This window comes from Ailuropoda melanoleuca, chromosome 11 (assembly GCF_002007445.2).
Source record: "Ailuropoda melanoleuca isolate Jingjing chromosome 11, ASM200744v2, whole genome shotgun sequence".
In the NCBI taxonomy this organism is placed as follows: Eukaryota; Metazoa; Chordata; class Mammalia; order Carnivora; family Ursidae; genus Ailuropoda; species Ailuropoda melanoleuca.
In genome coordinates, this window is record NC_048228.1 from 54,501,499 (window position 1) to 54,522,290 (window position 20,792).

The window sequence follows — 20,792 nt, forward strand, 5'->3', positions numbered from 1 at the left end:
TTATGTCACTCACTATGAGAGATTTTACAAGAGAAACATTAGACATCCAAGAAAAGAAAAAAGAAAGCACTAAATTCCAGAAAATAGCAGCTGCCTTAGAAGTGTTAGAAAAAGAAAGACACCAACTTAAGAAGCATATCAAAGTATTAGAAATTCAGCTGAGCCATCTCACAAGTATCAGAAGTAATGGGGAATAGCAGAAGGGAATAGCAAAACAAAATACTTGAGTAAGTTCACTTAAGTAAACTAGTGCAGAAAAAATGTGCCATAAAGAAAACATGTACCATAAACACATAGCTTAAAGACCTGGAATGTAAACACATCCAAGAAAACAATGTGTGAGAAAAACATGGCAGAGTTATTGATCATCAGAAAGTACCTAAGGCTTCAGATACTTCAATGTAGCTGTAGCTGCAGTTCAGGATTCCAGTGACGTTTGGGGCGATCTCCAGTCGGGAGAAACGTGGGAGCAGGAAGGAAATCTTCTTGAGGGATTAGGTTTCACAGTTCTAAGCAAGCTGTTGTGCAGCAAGAGGATTCCACTGTGCCACTGTGTCTGAAGACACAAGACATTCATAAGACACAATGGAGACCTGGTGACCAGTAAAGCCCACTCTCAATATCACAACAAGCAGCTCAATGAGAAAATGGGAAAGAAAGCCATCTCTAAAAAGATCTGGTAATGGAGGTGGCCACCACTGAAATGTCTAAACATCAATAAAGCAGATGCTATTCTTCCACGGCAAAAAAGAGCATGCAGATGGCTTTTTCCTCTACATTTAACTTCTAATACAAAATTATCCTCTTGATGAGATATTTCCCTACTCTGAGTATAAGTTCACTGGGCATGGACTCCAGACATCTGCTTGGGCTGAACAGAGAAAATTTTCTCCTTTATCGCCCTGCTCCTCTCCCCAGCACATTCTTAAAATCACCAATGATAAAAGCAATACAGCTGTCATGGGTGCCAGGGAGAGAAGAATGGAACTGGGGAGAAGAGTGTTTATGTTAATATTTCAGGCAGAATCACTAAGCCATAATTTTTATTACTTAAACCAGAAATAGTGGAATATGAATAAGCATTGCAGTATTTCAGGATTTTATTATACGTTACCACTCAGCTGCCATACAGAAGTAATCAATATTTTACAAGCTAAATAACTCCAAATTATGACAGTGATAAACTAATAGTCTTTTGTCCATAGTAATATCACAAAGCAATTGCCACATGAGCTGTTTCTGTTTGCCTTTTACTTTTATACTTAGAACAAGTTGATTACCCAAATGAATGTGAATATTAACTGACCATTTGAAAACCTATATAATAGCAAAGAAATAAAATCTCAGTTTTTTTCTAACCAGTCTGAAAATAAATAAAACCTAACATTATAGGTTTTGGCTATTAAAGATTAGAAACCTTCAATTTTTCATTTGAAACACTAATTTGCAGATAGCTGCTTTCTTAATATTATATTTCACACTCACATATAAATTTGTACTCATAGTCATTACAGGAAAGAACCTCTTAAAAATTACTTTGATATCCAAAATAAAATATGCCTTTATCTGAAAAGATAAACAAAATTGATAAACCACACTCATAAAGAAAAAAGAGAAAGGACCCAAATAAAATCAGAAATGAGAGAGAAGTAACAACTGATGTCATAAAAATACAAAGGATTATAAGAGAATGCTGTGAAAAATTGTATGTCAACAAACTGGACATCCTAGGAGAAATGGATAAATTCCCTGAAACATACAATCTTCCAAAATTGGATTAGGAAGAAATAGAAAATCTGAATAGACTGATTAAAAGTAATGAAATTGAAATGATAATCAAAAAACTACCAAACTACAAAAGTCCAGGACCAGATGGATTCACATGTGAAATCTACCAAACATTTCAAGAAGAATTAATATCTATTTTTCTCAAACTGTTCAAGAAAAAAAAAACAGGAGAGGAAGGAAAGCTTCCAAATACCTTCTACAAGTCCAGGATTGCCCTGATACCAAAACCAGACAAAGACACCACACCCCAAAAGAAAACCATAGGCCAATATTTCTGATGAATGTAGATGCAAAAATCCTCAACAAAATATTAGCAAACTGCATACGACAATACATTAAAAGTATCAGGCATCATAATCAAGTGGGATTTATTCCAGAAGTGCAAGGATGGTTCAATATTCACAAATCAATATGATATCCCACATCAACAAAATGGATAAAAAATATATGACCTCAACAGATGAAGAAAAATCATTTGACAAAATTCAACATCCATTCGTGATAAAAAAAAACTCTCAGTAAAGTGAACATACCTGAACATAATAAAGAAGATATATATATAGATATAGATATAGGTATCTATATCTATCTATATANCTCATTTTTTCAACACAAAGGTGTTAGCCCTGTGTGTTTCATATATATATATATATATATATATATATATATATGAAAAACCCAGGGCTAACACCTTAATGTTGAAAAAATGAGAGTTTATCCTCTAAAATCAAGAACAAGACAAAGATGTCCACTCTAACCACGTTTATTCAACATAGTACTACACATCCTAAGTACAGCTATCAGACAAGAAAAAGAAATAAGAGGCATCCATATTGTTAACAAAGAAGAATACTGTCCTATTGTAGATGACAAGATACTATTCATAGAAAATCCAAAAGACTCCACCAACAACAGCAAGAAGTAATAAATGAATTTGGTAAAATTGCAGAATATAAAATTAGTACACAGAAATCAGTAGCATTTCTGTACACTAATAGCAAAGTAGCAAAAGGAGAAATTAAGAAAACAATTCTATTTATAATTGCACCAAAAATAATAAAATATCTAGGAATAAACTTAACTAAGTGCTGATATCCTATACTCTGAAAACTATAAAACAATAATGAAAGAAATTGAAGATGACACAAACAAATGGAAAGATATTCCATGCTCTTGGATTAGAATATTGTTAAAATTCCATATTACTCAAAGATCACCTACAGTTTCAATGCAATCCCTATCAAAATACTAATAACATTTTTCACAGAACTACAACAAATAATGCTAAAATTTATATGGAACCACAAAAGACCCCAAATAGCAAACACAATCTTGAGAAAGAACAAAGCTGAAGGTAACACAATCCCAGATTTCAAGATATACCACAAAGCAGTAGTAATAAAAACACTATTGTACTGGCATAAAAATGTACTCATAGATCAATAGAACAAAATAGAGAGCCCAGAAATACACCCATAATTATATGGTGAATTAATGTATGACAAAGGAGGTAAAGAAATAAAATGCAGAAGACAGTCTCTTTAATAAATGGTGCTAGGAAAACTGGAAAGCTACATGTATAAGAATGAAACCGAACCACTTTCTAACACCATATACAAAAATAAACTCAGAATGGATTTGAGACTTAAATGTGAGACCTGAAACTATAAAACTCCTAGAAGAGAACACAGGCAATAATTTCTTTGACATCAACCATAGCAACATTTTTCTAGGTAGGTCTCCTAAAACAAGTGAAATAAAAGCAAAAATAAACTATTGGAACTACATGAAAATAAAAGATTTTGTACAGCAAATCATGAACAAAATAAAAAGGCAACCTGGTGAATGGGAGAAGATATTTACACATGATATATCCAATAAGAGATTCACATCCAAAATATATAAAGAACTTATACAACTCAACACCAAAAATGAAAACAATCCAATTTTAAAAACAGGCAGAAGACCCGAATAGACAGTTTTTCAGAGAAGATATATAAGTGGTCAACTGACATAGGAAAAGATGCTCAACATCACTAATCATAAGGAAAATGAAAATCAAAACCACAATGAAATACTACCTTACACCTGTCAGAATGGCTAGACTCAAAATATAAAAAATTAGTGTTGGAAAGAATGTGGAGGAAAAAGAGCCCTTATGCACTTGATGAGAATAAAAATTGATGCAGCCACTATGGAAAACAACATAGCGGTTCCTCAAAAAATTAAAAATAGAAATGCCATATGATCCATTGATTCCATTACCGGGTATTTACCTAAAGAAAACAAAAACACTAATTTGAAAAGATATATACAGCCCTATATTTATTACAGCATCATTTACAATAGCCAAGATACGGAAGCAATCTAAGTGTCTATTGATAGATGAATGGGCAAAGATGTGGGCATATATCTATATAGATACATGCATACACACATATATGTATATACACAAACACAATGGAATATTATGCAGCCATAAAAAGGGATGAGAGCATGCAATTTGTGACAACATGGATAGATCTAAAGGGTATTATATTAAGTGAAATAAGTCAGACTGAGAAATACAAACATCATATGATTTCGCTCATATGTAGAATTTTAAAAGGAAAAAACAAATGGAGGTGCCTGGGTGGTTCAGTTGGTTAAGCATCTGACTCTTGATTTTGGCTCAGGTCATATCTCAGGGTTGTGGGATAGAGTGCCATATCGGGCTCTGGGCTCAGGGCAGAGTCTGCTTGAAATTCTCTCTCTCCCTCTCCCTCTGCCGCTCCCCACCATGCTCCCTTGCATACTCTTTCTCTCAAATAAAATCTTTAAAAAACAAAGCAAATTAACAAACAACTGCTATTAAATATTAACTTTGTAGCACTTCGTAGTGTACTTTCTGTACACTAATAAATGAATTCAGTAAAGTTGCAGGATATAAAAACAACACACAAAATGCAATTGAGTTTCTATACACTAAAAATCAATAATCCAAAAAAATATTAAGAAAATGTGCATTAAAAAGCATAAAATATTTACAGATAAATCTAACCAAGAAGGTGAAAGCCTGATACACTGAAAACCATAAGACAGTGATAAAAGAAGTTTAAAAAGAGACAAATTAATGGAAAGACATCCTGTGTTTATGGATTGGAAAACATAATATTGTTAAGATGTCCATACCACCTCACACCAGTCAGAATGGCTAAAATTAACAACTCAGGATACAACAGATGTTGGCAAGGATGTGGAGAAAGGGGAACCCTCTTATACTGTTGATGGGAATGCAAACTGGTACAGCCACTCTGGAAAACAGGATGGAAGTTTCCTTGAAAATTTAGAAATAGAGCTACTCTACAACCCAGCAACTGCACTACTAGGTATTTACCCAATGGATACAAACATAGTAATTTGAAGGGGCACATGCACCTCAATGTTTATAGCACCGATGTCCACAATAGCCAAACTATGGAAAGAGCCCAGATGTCCACTGACAGACAAATGGATAAAGAAGATGTGGTATAGATATACAATAGAATATTACTCAGCCATCAAAAAATGGAATCTTGTCATTTGCAATGACATGGATGGAACTAGAGACTATTATGCTAAGTGAAATAAGTCAGTCAGAGAAAGACAAATATCATATGATTTCATTCATATGTGGAATTTAAGAAACAAAACAGATGAACATAGGGGAAGGGAAGGAAAAATAAGATAAAAACAGAGAGAGACAAATCATAAGAGACTCTTAACTATAGGGAACAAACTGAGGGTTGCTGGAGGTTGGGTGGAGTAACCAGGTGATGGGCATTAAAGAGGGCACTTGATGTAATGAGCACTGTGTGGTATATGCAACTGATGAATCACTAAACTCTACCTCTGAAACTAGTAATTCACTACATGTTAATTAATTGATTTTAAATAAAGAAAAAAAGATGTCCATACCAACCAAAGTGATCTACAGAATAAATGCAATCCCTATCAAATTTTTTGAATAGAAAAATCTATTCTAAAATTCATATGGAATTTCAAGGGAAGGAAACAAGTATTAAGAAGAACAAAGTTGGAGGTTTCACACTTCCTGATTCCAAAAAATAATACGAAGCCACAGTCATTAAAAAAGTGAGGTTCTAGTGTGAAGACAAACATATGGACCAATGGAAAAGAATAGAGAGCTCAGAAAAAAAACCCTCATGTATATAGTCACTTAGTTTTTGACAAAATGTGCCAAGACTACTTAATGGGAAAAGAACAGTCCTTTCTACAAAGGATGCTGGGAAAACTGAATATCCACATCGAAAAATAATCGAAACAAAGTTGGACTCAAACCATATATTAAAGTTACTATCAAAATGTAACCCATCAAAATGGGTTAATAATATAAATGAAAGACCCATAAACTACAAAATTCTAGAATAAAACATGAAGGAAAGGTTCATGACATTGGATGTGGCAATGATTTCTTGGGTACGATGCCAAAAGCACAGGAAATAAAAACAAAAATAGAGATATGGGAATATGTTATACTAAAATGTTTCTGTGCAAAGGACACAATCAATGGAATGAAAAGGCAACCAACCTATGGAGTGGGAGAAAATATTTGCAAATTATGTATCTGATAAAGGGTTAATATCCAGAATGTACAAAGAACTCCTACAACTCAACTACAAAAAAGCAAATAACCTGATTAAAAACTGGGCTGAAAACCTGTATAGACATTTTTCCAAAGATATTACACAAATGACCAACAAGCATAGGAAAAGATGCTCAGCATCACAAATCATTAGAGAAATGCATACCAAAATCACCTCACACCCATTCGGAGGAATATATTAGTGCTGCTGAAGATACAGAAAAAAATGGAACCCCTGTGTACTCTTGGTGGGATTGTAAAAGGGCAAAACCCATTATGCCACTTAAATAGTAGAGCTGTTCCTTAAAAATTAATAATAGAATTAATGTAAGATATCCAACAATACCATTTCTAAATATATATCCAAAAGAATTGAAAGCAGGGTCTTGAAGAGATATTTGCACACCATGTTCATAATGGCATTATCCACAACAGCAAAGTAGAAGCAACCCAAATATCCATCAAAGGTGAACAATACAATGGAATGTTCTTCAGTCTTAAAAGGAAAGGAAATCCTGTCACATGTTACACAAATGAAACTTGAGGACATTATGCTAAGTGAAATAAGTCACAAAAGGACACATTCTATGCTTCCACTTATATGAGGTGTCTGAAGTAATCAAATTCATAGAAACAAAAAGTAGAAGGACAGGTACCAGGGGCTAGGGGGAGGAAGAAACAGGGAGTTTATTAAATGGTATAGAGTTCAGTTTTACAAGATGAGAAAAGGACTGGAGATGTTACATAACAATGTGAATATACAGTTCAACACCTCTGAACTGGACGCTTAAAAACGTTTAAGATGGTAAATTTTATGTTATATGTATTTTTAGCACAATTTTGTCAAGTTAAATTCCAGTTAGTTAACTTACAGTATAATATTAGTTTCAGGTGTGGAGTTTAGTGATCCACCACTTACACGTACAACACCCAGGGCTCATTACAAGTGCCCTCCTTAATGCCCATCACCATTTAACTCATCCCCTGTCCACCTCCCCTCTAGTAACCCTCAGTTTGCTCCCTATAGTTGAGAGTCTGTTTTCTGGTTTAACTCTCCTTTTTCCCCTCATATGCATCTATTTTGTTTCCTAAAGTCCACATATGAGTGAAATCATATGGTATTTGTCTTTCTCTTATTTCACTTAGCATACTATTCTCTAGCTCCATCCACATCATTGCAAATGGCAAGATTTCATTCTTTTTGATCGCTGAGTAATATTCCTCTGTGTGTGTGTGTGTGTGTGTGTGTGTGTGTGTGTGTCTTCTTTATCCATTCTTCAATCAATGGACAGTTGGGCTCTTTCCATAAGTAGACTAGTTTTGATAATGCTGCTGTAAACATCAGGGTACACATTTCCCTTCAGTACAGAGTGGCTATACCAGTTTGCATTCCCACCAACAATGTAAGTTTCCCCTTTCTCTGCATTCTCACCAATACCTATTGCTTCCTGTGTTAATTTTAGCCATTCTAACAGGTGTGAGGTGATATCTCATCAGTTTTGATTTGTATTTCCCTGATATGTTGAACATTTTTTCATGTGTCTTTTAGCCATCTGTATGTCTTCTTTGGAGAAATGCCTATTCATGTCTTCTGCCCATTTCCTAACTGAATTATTTGGTTTTCCTGGGTGTTGAGTTTGATAAGTACTTTATAGATTTTAGATACTAACCCTTTATCAAATATGTCATCTTCTCCCATTATATCGGTTGCCTTTTAGTTTTGTTCGTTGCTTCACTGCTGTATAGAAGTTTTTATATTGATGAAGTCCCAAGAGTTTATTTTTGCTTTTGTTTCCTTTGCCTCAGGAGACATATCTAGAAAGAAGTTGCTATGGTCAATGTCAAAGAGGTTACTGCCTGTGTTCTTCTCTCGGATTCTTATGGTTTCCTGTCTCACATTTAGGTATTTCACTCATTTTGAGTTTATTTTTGTGTATGGTGTCAGAAAGTGGTATAGTTTCATTCTTTTGCATGTTGCTGTCCAGTTTTCCCAACACCATTTGCTGAAGAGACTTTTTCCATTGGATATGCTTTCCTGTTTTGTCAAAGATTAGTTGATCTTACAGTTATGGGTTCATTTCTGGGTTTTCTATTCTGTTCCCATTGATCTATGTGTCTGTTTTTGTGCTGTACTATACTGTCTTAATTACTACAGCCTTGTAATATAACTAAGTCCAGAATTGTGATGCCTCCAGCTTTACTTTTATTTTTCGGGATTGTTTTGGCTATTCAGGGTCTTTTGTAGTTCCATACAAATTTTAGGATTGTTTGTTCTAGCTCTGTGAAAAATTTTAGCACAATTTTTAAAAACCCTGTTCTACCTGAAGTTCATTTGAAACATGTGCTCATATAATATGCTAATTTAATTTGCATGAATTGCTATCCATTCCAGTGCTGAGATCATGCTTTTTATCCAGGCTGGGACTAGGGTAAAGGCAGGTGCCTTAGATGCAAAATTTGATGAGGCGTCAAAGAACTCAGTGATTATGATAAGTAGTATTCTAATGCATGATTTTTAAAAACATCAAAATTAATGCTGAAAATCCCATGCTGAACAGAATTATGAACACTTAAAGACAAGATCAGTAAAAATGCCAAACCAAGCCATATTGATGCCTGAGGCCAAAAGAAAAATCAGTACTACTGATACAGGGTTAAACCTTTTTATCTCCAACCACTCTCAGTTTACTTTGCCACAATCTTACTCATAAGACTGAAATCATCTGATCGAAACCTAATCCCATTTCCTCCTCTTCATTTCAGAACCCCACTTTTACTTTACTCCTGTCTGAGATGTTCTCCCTGCAAGAATTTGGTATGCTTGGACTCCTCTTCTGTTCCAGTATAAGTCTTTCCTTTCTTTTTGTTGATGACACAACCACACTCCCAGATACTTAAGAATCTGAGTCTGAATCTGCTGAAAATATCTGAATACATCTGAATCTGAGTCTTAAATCTGCTGCTAGTAAGTCCACCTCCTCTGTCAACAGCTATAATCATTAACTTGCAAATTCTAATTCTGATTGTGGATTCTAACCCAGTTCAACATTTCTGTTTCTGCTGATGCTCTCTCCTTCTTTTACATAACAGTTATGTTTGCAACCACTTTTACGAAGATGGGTTTCAATCTATCGCCGGTTAAATATTGTTAGAGTACCTCCTGTACCATGCCTTGACTTCACTGCTGTAGTGCAGCCTCTGGAAGGAATTTCTCTCTTCACTTCTTTTTTTTTTTTTTAAGATTTTATTTATTTATTTGACAGAGAGAGAGGCAGCCACCGAGAGAGGGAACACAAGCAGGGGGAGTGGGAAAGGAAGAAGTAGGCTCCCAGCGGAGCAGGGAACCCAATGCAGGGCTCGATCCCAGGACCCTTGGATCAGGCCCTGAGCTGAAGGCAGACGCTTAATGACTGAGCCACCCAGGCACCCCTCTCTCTTCACTTCTAACTGCTTCCCAAGAGCCAGCCAATTCTTCCATTAAATCTTCACTGATAAGTAAAGCTAGAAACATTTTCCCTGCCTCTGTATGACTATGGAATTTTTGCACTAGTTGCATGTGATTTAAATCTCTAGTTTTGATCTTATTCGTTTCATCTCTTAATAAGAGATCTCTTAAAAATTGTAAGCTCCCAAAAAGCAAGGTCCATATATATACTTTCAATGTCAAAAAAATGTTGAAACTTCATGTGTGTGTGTGTGTGTGTGTGTGTGTGAGAGAGAGAGAGAGAGAGAGAAAAGAGAGATGAATGAGCAAATAATCACTTTGAATCTCCTTATCTCATAGTTACCCCACATTATAGATTATATGGCACTAGCCACTTAAGTGCTGTGGGCCCTGAGGAGAAAACAAGAGTAGTTCATGAAACTTCAGAAATAAAATGTCTCCCTAGGGAATTAAGCATTTTCATTTGTTTACAGGTTAGAAAGCCAAAATGTTTTAAAATGTTCAACATGTTTTCGGCCCAAGGGAAACACTAGCGTGCAACCAAATATATTAACACTGTCATTTTTAAATAAAGTGGATATTTTTGAAGCTTAGGATGATTATCTCAAGTATGTTTCTGAGAACATGACACAATTTTTACATTAATGTAATTAATGTAAAATAAATTTCTACCAAAATGTTACTTTGACATAGTATTATCACATAATACTCATGCTTATAACTATACAAAACAAAACTTTTATCCTCTACAGTAATAAGTGGGCTTATACTGAAGCTGGAGAAATAGCCTTTCTCATATCTCAGATATTCCAGAAAAAAAATACTCCTAAAAAGACATCCAGAAAATGCCTTATAGATGTCCAGTTGCACTTTTAAGAAACGGCCAGTTATGTGACAAGTTTTCCTTGAGCTGCGCTGCTGAGCACTCCTCCAGGTTGGGGGCTATGTAGAGTAAGAAGAAACCATGATTCCCACTTTCAAAGAGCCTACTGTTTGGGATGAACAAAAGCCTTATAAATTATGTAAAAAAAAAAAAAGTACAACATAACACACAATCCAGCACTAAATCACTTGCTTATAACTGGAATACAAATAAAGGTGACACCCACTGAGAGTTAGGGCTTCATAGCAGGGGCTCTATTAACAAAAAGTATTGTTAATATTTGGGGAAAAAAACTAGGTAACAATTCTATGAAAATGCAGAATGTAAACCAAAACATAAATGGGCACTTGAGCAAAGCAATACTATGACAGAAAACAAGTGAATCTGAAAATTTAAGTGCAATTTGGGTCAATTCGGGTACTAAGATAAACAATAGAACTGACAGATGTTTAGGATTTCCAAAATATATATGTTTTTCCTTCATTTAATATGTATTATCATAGAAAAAATATATAAATAATATCAGCAAATATTTAATCTGTCCTATCAAAATTTCACTCATGAAATCTGGCTATATTTGTTGAGAGTCAATCCCGAAGTCATTGAAATTCCCTTAGTCTCAGGGATATAATCATTTATATATTCATTATTTCATTCAAAAAATATTTTTAAGTACTTGCTATATTCCTAAGGGGGGCCCAGGTATGAATGCATTTAAAAGCTCTCCAAAAAAAAAAATTTTTTTTTAAAGATTTTACTTATCTGACAGAGATAGAGACAGCCAGAGAGAGAGGGAACACAAGCAGGGGGAGTGGGAGAGGAAGAAGCAGGCTCATAGCAGAGGAGCCCTATGTGGGCCCCGATCCCACAACGCCGGGATCACGCCCTGAGCCGAAGGCAGACGCCCAACCGCTGTGCCACCCAGGCGCCCCCAAAAAAAANCACAACGCCGGGATCACGCCCTGAGCCGAAGGCAGACGCCCAACCGCTGTGCCACCCAGGCGCCCCCCAAAAAATTTTTTTTTAAAGATTTTATTTATTTATTTGACAGAGACAGACAGCCAGAGAGAGAGAGGGAACACAAGCAGGGGGAGTGGGAGAGGAAGAAGCAGGCTCCCAGTGGAGGAGCCTGATGTGGGGCTCGATCCCAGAACGCCAGGATCATGCCCTGAGCCAAAGGCAGACGCTTAACGACTGTGCCACCCAGGCGCCCCCCAAAAATTTTTGAAATACGATAAAGATTCCCTATTTTAGGGAGGTACAGGTTTTCCACTTGAGTGTGCAAGAATTGAGCAATAAACTTGTTAAAATTGCAACATTATGGCTTCTCCAGATGTTAAATAAATCCCAGTAATCTGCAATATTAAGTAATTCCAGCCCCTCTTTTTTAGATGATTGAACCAAATTCCACATTGAAAATATGCCCCTAGGACCAGAACTGAGTGCAAAAGCAATTTCACTTAAGGCCACGAGGGAATACCTGGGACTAGACTCACTCTCTAACCATATACAATTAGACAACTGGGAAAAATAAACAAAACAACTGTTTTTCAACATCAGCTAACAAGGGTGGCGAAGCTTATCTATTAAAGAAGAAAATGGAAAAGGCGAGCCCCTTATTTACCCTGGCTTTATGCCTAAAAGGTACTTTCCAAGCCCTGGTACACAGACGGGATCCCAACTACAGCACAGAGGTTTGAGTTCATTAAGAGACAGGGATTGGAGAGGGGAAGGGCAAGACATCTGGAATTTGTGAAAAAAGTACCAGAAAGGAGGAAATTTTATAGAAAGTACACCAGCAATCTTAATAGGACTCCCATTAAGTCTTTGACTTAATGTAAATCTGCTCAGGGTTAAACTCCATACCAAGCAAAGGAAAACTGAAGAATAACTATAATCTAAAGTATTTTGGTCTCATACATTGCTGAGAGACATTAAAATCCCTACCATATCAGAAAGACCTCTCACTGAACACACAGGAATTCAGTACAGAATCCTAAAAGGCCATGCCTGTATAATAAGGTTAATCTAGTCCTAAAGTAAATACTATGTTAAAACAACTACAAAAACAAAAAATTAACTTTTTTTTCAAAACAACTTTAGCACTCTTTAAAGAAAGACAACAAAAACCAACATTCACAAGTGTAACATTCATATCTTCAAAAAGTTACAAAACATGAGAAAGGTGGCAAAACAGGATATAGAACCCAGAGCAATATTATTCAGTAGAAAGACAAAAATGAAGGCATAATGGAATTAATGGACAAGGACTTTAAAATCAGTATTACATATATGCTCAAAATTTAAAGCAAAACTGAACATAATGAGACAAGAAGTGGAAAACATAAAAATTATTTTCTAAAGACCCAAATGGAATTTTTAGAGGTGAAAAATACAAGGTTGGAAATGAAAAACTCATTTGGATGGGATTAAGAGCAGATGAAAAGCTGCAGAAAAAATGACCAGTGACCTTGAACACATGGTAATAAAAACTATCCTAACTGAAGCACAGAGGTAAAAAATGATTAAAACCTCCGTGACTTGTGAGATAAAATCAAATAGTCTAATACACTTAATGTTTAGAATTTGAATATAAGGATGCCTGGGAGTGGCTCAGATGGTTGTGTCTGCCTTCAGCTCAGGTCATGATCCCAGGGTCCTGGGACCAAGTCCTGCATCAGGCTCCTTGCTCAGCAAGGAGTCTGCTTCTCCCTCTGCATGCCACTCTCCCTGCTTTTGCTCTCTGACAAATAAATAAAATCTTAAAAATAAATAAATAAATAAATAAATAAATAAATAAATAAATAAATAAATAAATAGAATTTGAATATATTTGACACAGTTATATTAGTTTCAGGTGTGTAACAATCATTCAACTTCTCTATATGTTATGCTATGTTCTCCACAAGTGTAGCCATCACCTGTCACCATGCAATACCATTACAATATCATTGACAATATTTCCTATGCTGTGTCTTTTATTCCTGTGATGTATTCATTCCATAGGTGAAAGCCTGTATTTCTCACTCCTCTTAACCCATTTTGCCCATCCCTCCATATTTCTCCCTTCCTGCAACCATCAGTTTCTCATCTGTATTTATAGGTCTGATTCTATTTGTTTATTCATCTGTGTTTTTTTTTCAGATTCCACATGAGTGAAATCATATGGTATTTGTCTTTCTCAGTATGACTTATTTCGTGTGACATAATACTGTCTAGGTCCATCCATGTTGTCTCAAATGGCATGATCTCATCCTTTTAATGGTTGCGAAATATTCCAGTGTGTGTGTGTGCATGTGTGTGTGTGTGTGTGCACATATACAACATATTTATCTATTCATCTATCAGTGGACACTTAGGTTGTTTCCATATCTTGGCTATTGTAAATAATGGGTCAATACATATTGGGGCATATATACTTTTTCAAATTAGTGGTTTTATTTTCTTGGGTGAATATACAGTAGTGAAATTGTATGGCATTTCTATTTTTAATTTTTTGTGGTACCTCCATACAGTTTTCCACTGTGGCCCTGCCAACTTATATTCTCACCAACAGGGCATAAGGGCTCCTTTTTCTCCACATCCTTGTCAACACTAATATTTTGTCTTTTGATTCTAGTCATTCTGACAGTGTAAGGTGATATTTCATTGTGGTTTTGATTTGCATTTTCCTTATTGTTAATGATTTTGAGCATCTTTTCATGTGTCTGTGGGCCACCTGTAATTCTTCTCTGGAAGAGTGTCTTTTCAGGTCCTCTGCCCATTTTTTAATCAGATTGTGTTTTTCTGGTGTTGAGTTATAGAAGCTCTTTATATATTTTGGATGTTAACCCCATATCAGATATATAATTTTCAAATAATATGCTTTTAATGAGAGTTCTAAATGAAGAGGAGAGATATAAAGGAGCATAAAAAAGTTTTGAAAAATTATGGGCAAAATTTTCTAAATTTGATAAAACTATAAACTCACAGATTCAAAAGTTTAATGAACTCTAAGCTACATAAACAGTGACTATGCGTTCAAGTCACATCATAATCAAATTGATTAAAACCATAAAGCAAAAACCAGAAAAAATAATGTCTGAGTAAAAGAATCACTTCTTATAAACAAAAAAAGTTTGCCAATTTCTCATAAGAAACAATGTAAGCTGGAAGACCATGAAATGGCATTTTTTGAAGTGCTAAAAAACAAAACAAAACAAAAAACCAAAACCAAAGTTGTTAACTAAGATTAAATTGGTGAATTCAGTTAGCTACTATTTTGTTAAGGATGTTTTGCATCTGTATTTATAATTAATACTGGTAATTTTTTGTAGTGCCTTTGTTAGGTTATAATAAAAGGATTATACTGGTTCCATAAAACAAGTTAGTATTTTTTCCTTTTTAAATTTTTATTTCTGTAACATTGATATTCTTTCTTAGAAGATTGATTGAATTTGCCTATGACTTATAGTTCTCTTTTTGGAAAAGTTGTGAAGATATAATAATCAAGATGGTGTGATATTGGCAAAAAAATATAGGCATAGCGACAAGGGAACAGAATATAGTCCAGAAATAGGAATACCTATTATTGACAATTGATTTTTGACAAAAATACCAATGTAAAGTGTCAGTGGGGCTAAGGTAATTTCAACAAACTGATCAACACCATAAATACGTGGGGGAAAAAAAACCCTTGATCCTTACATTATAAACAAAAATTACCTTAAGTGGATCATGGACATAATGTAAAAGCTGTAACTATAAAATTTTAGAAGAAATTCACTTTAGAGCAAAGACTTTATATATTGGTCACAAAAAAGCGTAAATGATAAAAAATGGGAAAATATAATTTCACCAAAATAAGAAATTTCTGTTCTTAAAAAACATGAAGACCCAAACCATAAAACTCCCAGAAGAAAGCATAGATGGAAAGCCCTTTTTATTAAAGATTTTTTTAAAGTAATCTCTATACCCAACGTGAGATTGAGTCACAGTCTCCAGCAACTGAGCCAGCGGGGCACCCCAGTGAAAAATCTCTTTGACATTAGTCTTGGAGATGAGTTTTTGGATTTGACATCAAAAACAAACAAGTGAAACTATATCAAATTAAAATGTTTCTGCACAGAAAAGAAAAAAAAAAAACAGCTGACAAAATGAAAAGGCAACCTACAGAATTGGAGAAAATTTGCAAATCATATACCTGGTAAGAGGCTAATATCCAAAATATATAGAGTTCCTATAATTCAAAATGGGCAGAGGATCTGAATAGACATTTTTCCTAAGAAGACAAACAAATGGCCAACAGGAACATAAAAAGGTTCTCAACATCACTAATCATCACGGAAATACACGTACAAAGGATCAGGAATTTGGTTTCAGAATTCTCCATAGATCACTGGAAGCTAAAATGAAGAAACAAATGCCTCCAAATTCTGAAGGAAAATGATTTCTAATTTAGAATGCTATTCTAGTCAAAAGATCAATCAAATGCAAGGAGACAATAAAAGCATCAAATTATACATGAAACTTCTCAAAAATTTATCTTCTTTGCACTTGTTCTTAAAGCTTCTGGATGCTGCATTCCACCAAAGCAGGGGAGTAAATGAACCAAGTCATAAATATCGATACTGTAAGCAGTAGTCTATTAAAAGCATACATGAGTAGATAGCCCAGACCCCATTTTACCCCATAGAATTGTACCAGCAGCCCATGTTTAGCTCCTATCTATAGGCATGAGGGTGGGAGTGTTCTACAGGTCCAACTGAAAAAAAGGAGGAAAATGCTGAGCTAGGATTTCAGATAGTTCAAGTCAGTATATAGGTGTAAGCCAAAAATGAATGGCAACTGAATTACAGCCACATGCAAGAGTGGCTTTGAGAGACAATGATAAGGAAAATATTCCCAATGAACAGACTTTAAATGGTGCATCTGGCAACCACTTTGTGTGGAAAGAGAAGTTGGCAGAGATGAAAACTATATATAAATTTCTGGAAAGTGACCAGAAGCCTGGCCAGCTGGCCAGGAACGTGGAAGGAAAACACTGGAATATTGGACACAAAGACTTCTGAAGCAGAAACATATGGGTGGACATATGGTAACATGCACAAAGTGTCAAGAGTTTACTATCACATATTAATATATTTTAGAAAGCACCTGTCATGGAAGAACCAATGAACAATGAACTTGCCAGTTGATATGAGCCATGCTTTCTCATTGGCTGCCCCAGAACTGGCATGATGGTCACACAGACAGATTTACCACAGTAGTAGAAATATAGGTTTCATATTGGACCACCAGCATGAACCCCATTTAATAAAGCCAATTTAGCCACTGCCTCGTCTCAATGTCCAACTTGTCAGCAATAAACACTAACACTGAGTCCCATATATGGCACTTTTCCTCAAGTAGGCCAGCTCATTGCTTGGTGGTAAGTTTATTCTTTTTTGGCCTCTCCCATGCTGGAAAAAACCATTATTTCTCTCTCTCTCTCTCTCTCTCTCTCTCTCTCTCTCTCTCTCTCTCACACACACACACACACACACACACACACACACAAATTGCAGGTATAGACTCACTGTCTCTGCCTGTAGAACTTGAGCCAGTACCATTATCTATGGGTTTACAGAGTGGTTAATTCACAAGCCTAGAATCCCACAAAACAAAGCATTTGACCAAGCACCAATTTCACAATGACAGAGTTGAATTAAGAGGGCCCACATTTATGAGATCCATTGGTTTTGTGACACATCAGACCAGTTGCTGTAATAAACACTGAAGTGGTCCAGCTGAACCTGCAGCTAAAGCTCCAGCACAGAGGCAAGAGCTTCAAGAATGGTAGACTACCCTTCAGAATACAGTATACAAGCTACAGCTGTAGCCAACTCTGTGTGGCTGTTTCTCTAGAAGAATGACACTGTGGGTCCAGGAACCAAAGGGTGAAAGTGTAAGTAGTTCCATTCAACATTGTTCCCAATGACTCACTGGGGGAATTTGTGCTGCTCATCCCACAGCTCTGATTTCTGTACAATTAGAGGTTCTGATCCCTAAGGAGGGTGAACCCTTGCCAGAAGGCACAGTGAGGGTCTTTTTGAACTATAAGCTGTGGCTGTCCTTTGGGTATTTTAAACTTCTCTTGTTTGGAAACCAGCAAGTGAGAAAGGGAGTCAAAATCTTGGAAGGAATAATTTACCTTGATCACAAAGAAGAGGTAGGGCTGCTTTTACAAAATGGGAAAGAATGTGTAAAACTCAGTTGATCCACTTGGGTATCTCTTGGGACTCCCTTGCCCAATTATAACGGAATGGACACATGCCTTAAGAAAAAGGATAATTTCCAAGGACTGAGATTCTTCAGGAATGACAGTTTGGTTCACTCCAACAGGTAAGCCAATAAGACATGCAGATAAAACCTAAGAATGAGGAGGATTTAGAATGGGTAGTGGTGGAGGGGGGAGAGTGAGTACTGGTGTGGGACCCAAAACCAACCTCAATGACAGTCTGCAGTTAGTTCACTAAGCCCTCTCTTCTGAGTTCCCCCTCAGGAAGAAAGACTTATGTGGAGCTGCTCCATGAACATCTATGGAAAAATGGAATTATAGTGTCTAAGGTGTGCACAGTGGTAGCCATGGAGGTGTGGTACTCAGATCTCTTCTCAGGAAGGCACTTGCTGTGAAAAGTATAGTGAACTTCCAGGTGTAACACCTTCCATATCCTTCTGCTGCAGGCCCAAAAATTTTTAGCCTGAAAGCTAGGGTAAGTGTAGAACTCACCTTATTCATTCCCCTTCTTTCAGTGAGCAGTCTTACACTGCCTGCTGTCCAAAGTCTGAAAATAGATATCCTATTTCATCCAGCTTTTTAGTTGTTTTAAACAGAAGAATAATTTCTATACTGATTGATCCTACTTGGTTGGAAACAGAAAGCCAGTGAAATTTTAATGCTATATTTCATAATAGCTTCCTCAGAAATCATATTATGTCTAAATGCATTCAAATTATAGTACAGAAGGAAATCCCCAAGTATTAAGTCTATTTTGGTTGCTTGGATTCAGAGGATCATGCATATAAACTGTAAAACGTTTCTTATCCATAAGCCTATACTTACATGAACATTAAGATAATTTGAACACATCATACCATTTTGTTATTGAAAGTTATTTGAATAAATCCTGCTGTTAATGTAATACCTAATAATACCCACAGCTTAAAATTTCACAAAAATGCCTGAAATTACACACATATGCCTTTTTTAGAATGTATATATCAAAGTTTTTAAGAAAATGACCTAATTCAAATTGATTTACAAGTCAACCAAATATCAGCTGAAATTTTTTCAAAGGATCATAATGGCACACAATGGAGGTTAAGCGCAGCCCTAAGAAATTTCCATGTCATTAGATCATTAAATACAGAAAAATTGATTTGGAAGGAAATCTAAAGATCTCCAACCTAATTCCTCTATCTTATTTTTTAAAATATTTTTTTAATTATTTTATGTTAGTCACCATACAGTACATCCCTGGTTTTTGATGTAAAGTTCCATGATTCATTAGTTGTGTAACACCCAGTGCACCATGCAATACGTGCCCTCCCTACCACCCATCACCAGTCTATCCCATTCAACCACCCCCTCCCCTCTGAAGCCCTCAGTTTGTTTCTCAGAGTCCATAGTCTCTCATGTTTCATTCCCCCTTCTGATTACGCCCCCTTTCTTTATCCCTTTCTTCTCCTACCGATCTTCCTAGTCTTATGTTCCATAGATGAGAGAAACCACATGATAATTGTCTTTCTCTGCTTGACTTATTTCTCTTAGCATTATCTCCTCCAGTGCCATCCATGTTGCAGCAAATGTTGAGAAATCGTTCTTCTTGATGTTTTGAGGTTTTCTGGTTTTGACTTTGTGTTTAGCTAGGAGGTTGTGAAACATCCCATCAGGAATTGATAACTAGAGAATATTTTATATAAAAACCCTAATAGGGCACCTTGGTGGCTCAGTCAGTTAAGCATCTGCCTTCAGTTCAGGTCATGATCTCAGGGTCCTGGGATTGAGTCCCACATCTGGCTCCCTGCTCAGTGGGGAGTCTGCTTCTCCCTCTCCCTCAGCCCCTCCCCCCTGCTCCTGCTCTCTCTCTCAAAACAAACAAAAACCAACCCTAGGAGACGGAGTTAAGATGGCAGAGGAGGGTCCCTTTTTTCAGCTGGTCCCCTGAGTCAAGCTGGATAGGTACCAGACCATCCTAAACATCCACAGAATCAGACTGAGACGCAGGAAGATACATCTGGACCTCTACAAATGAACATCTCCAGCAATGAGTATTGAGGTACGAAGCGGGGAGCCATGAAGCCGTGCACAGATATCAGAAGATAAATGGAAGGGGGAGGGAGCCACTGCGTTTGGGTGCCGGGAAGCTGTAGTTACCTGCACCGGGGAGCGGGCAGACTCGTGGACCGGCACTTGTGAGAGAGCAGACTGTGACGGTGAGCGGGGAGCGCACGTGACCAGACTGAGGGCCAGAGCTTGGAGTGCACATGAACCACACTGAAACGGAGCTCCGGAGCGCACAGGGGCAGCTGGCGGTGTTAGAAGCACAAAGGACAGAGACGCGCCGGCCCTGGAAGTGAGGGCTGGGATGCCAGCTGTGGGGCGCACATCCAGGGAAGCTGCAGGGTTGAGTAGCACCAACAGAAACAGAGTTAAATTGGCCAGAACACCAGTGGAGAACGGTCCGCAATCTCTCTGTTCTGAGACAAAGACTGGGATTCGGCCACTGCTGTTATGACTCTCAGAAGAGGCACAGCAGACCGCCAGGGAAAGCCACCAGAGAACAAAAGCCTGGAAAGACTGGCTCACAGCACCCATCCCTGTCCCCCCTCGCAGAGGACACAGAGAATCTACCCAGACAGGGTTGCCTGAGTATGGGCGCAGCAGGCCCCTCCCCAAGAAGGCAAGCTGAAAAATCAAGAAGCCCACATCCCTAAGATCCCTATAAAACAAGGTCGCACAGCCTGGGTCCTGGTCAATAATTTGGGCTCTGGACAACCCCACAACCTCTCCTCATCAGAATGATGAGAAA

At 36.8% G+C, this 20,792-nt stretch overlaps 1 long non-coding RNA gene across 1 annotated transcript in view; it reads right to left on the minus strand.

Moving 5' to 3' along the window:
• Window positions 1-387: 387 nt before the first annotated feature.
• LOC117804428 overlaps window positions 388-20,792 on the minus strand; it is a 110,368-nt gene continuing 89,963 nt past the window's right edge. Inside the window, exon 3 of the long non-coding RNA XR_004628849.1 lies at window positions 388-556. This is a non-coding gene — a long non-coding RNA (uncharacterized LOC117804428). The remainder of the gene's footprint in view (window positions 557-20,792) is intronic.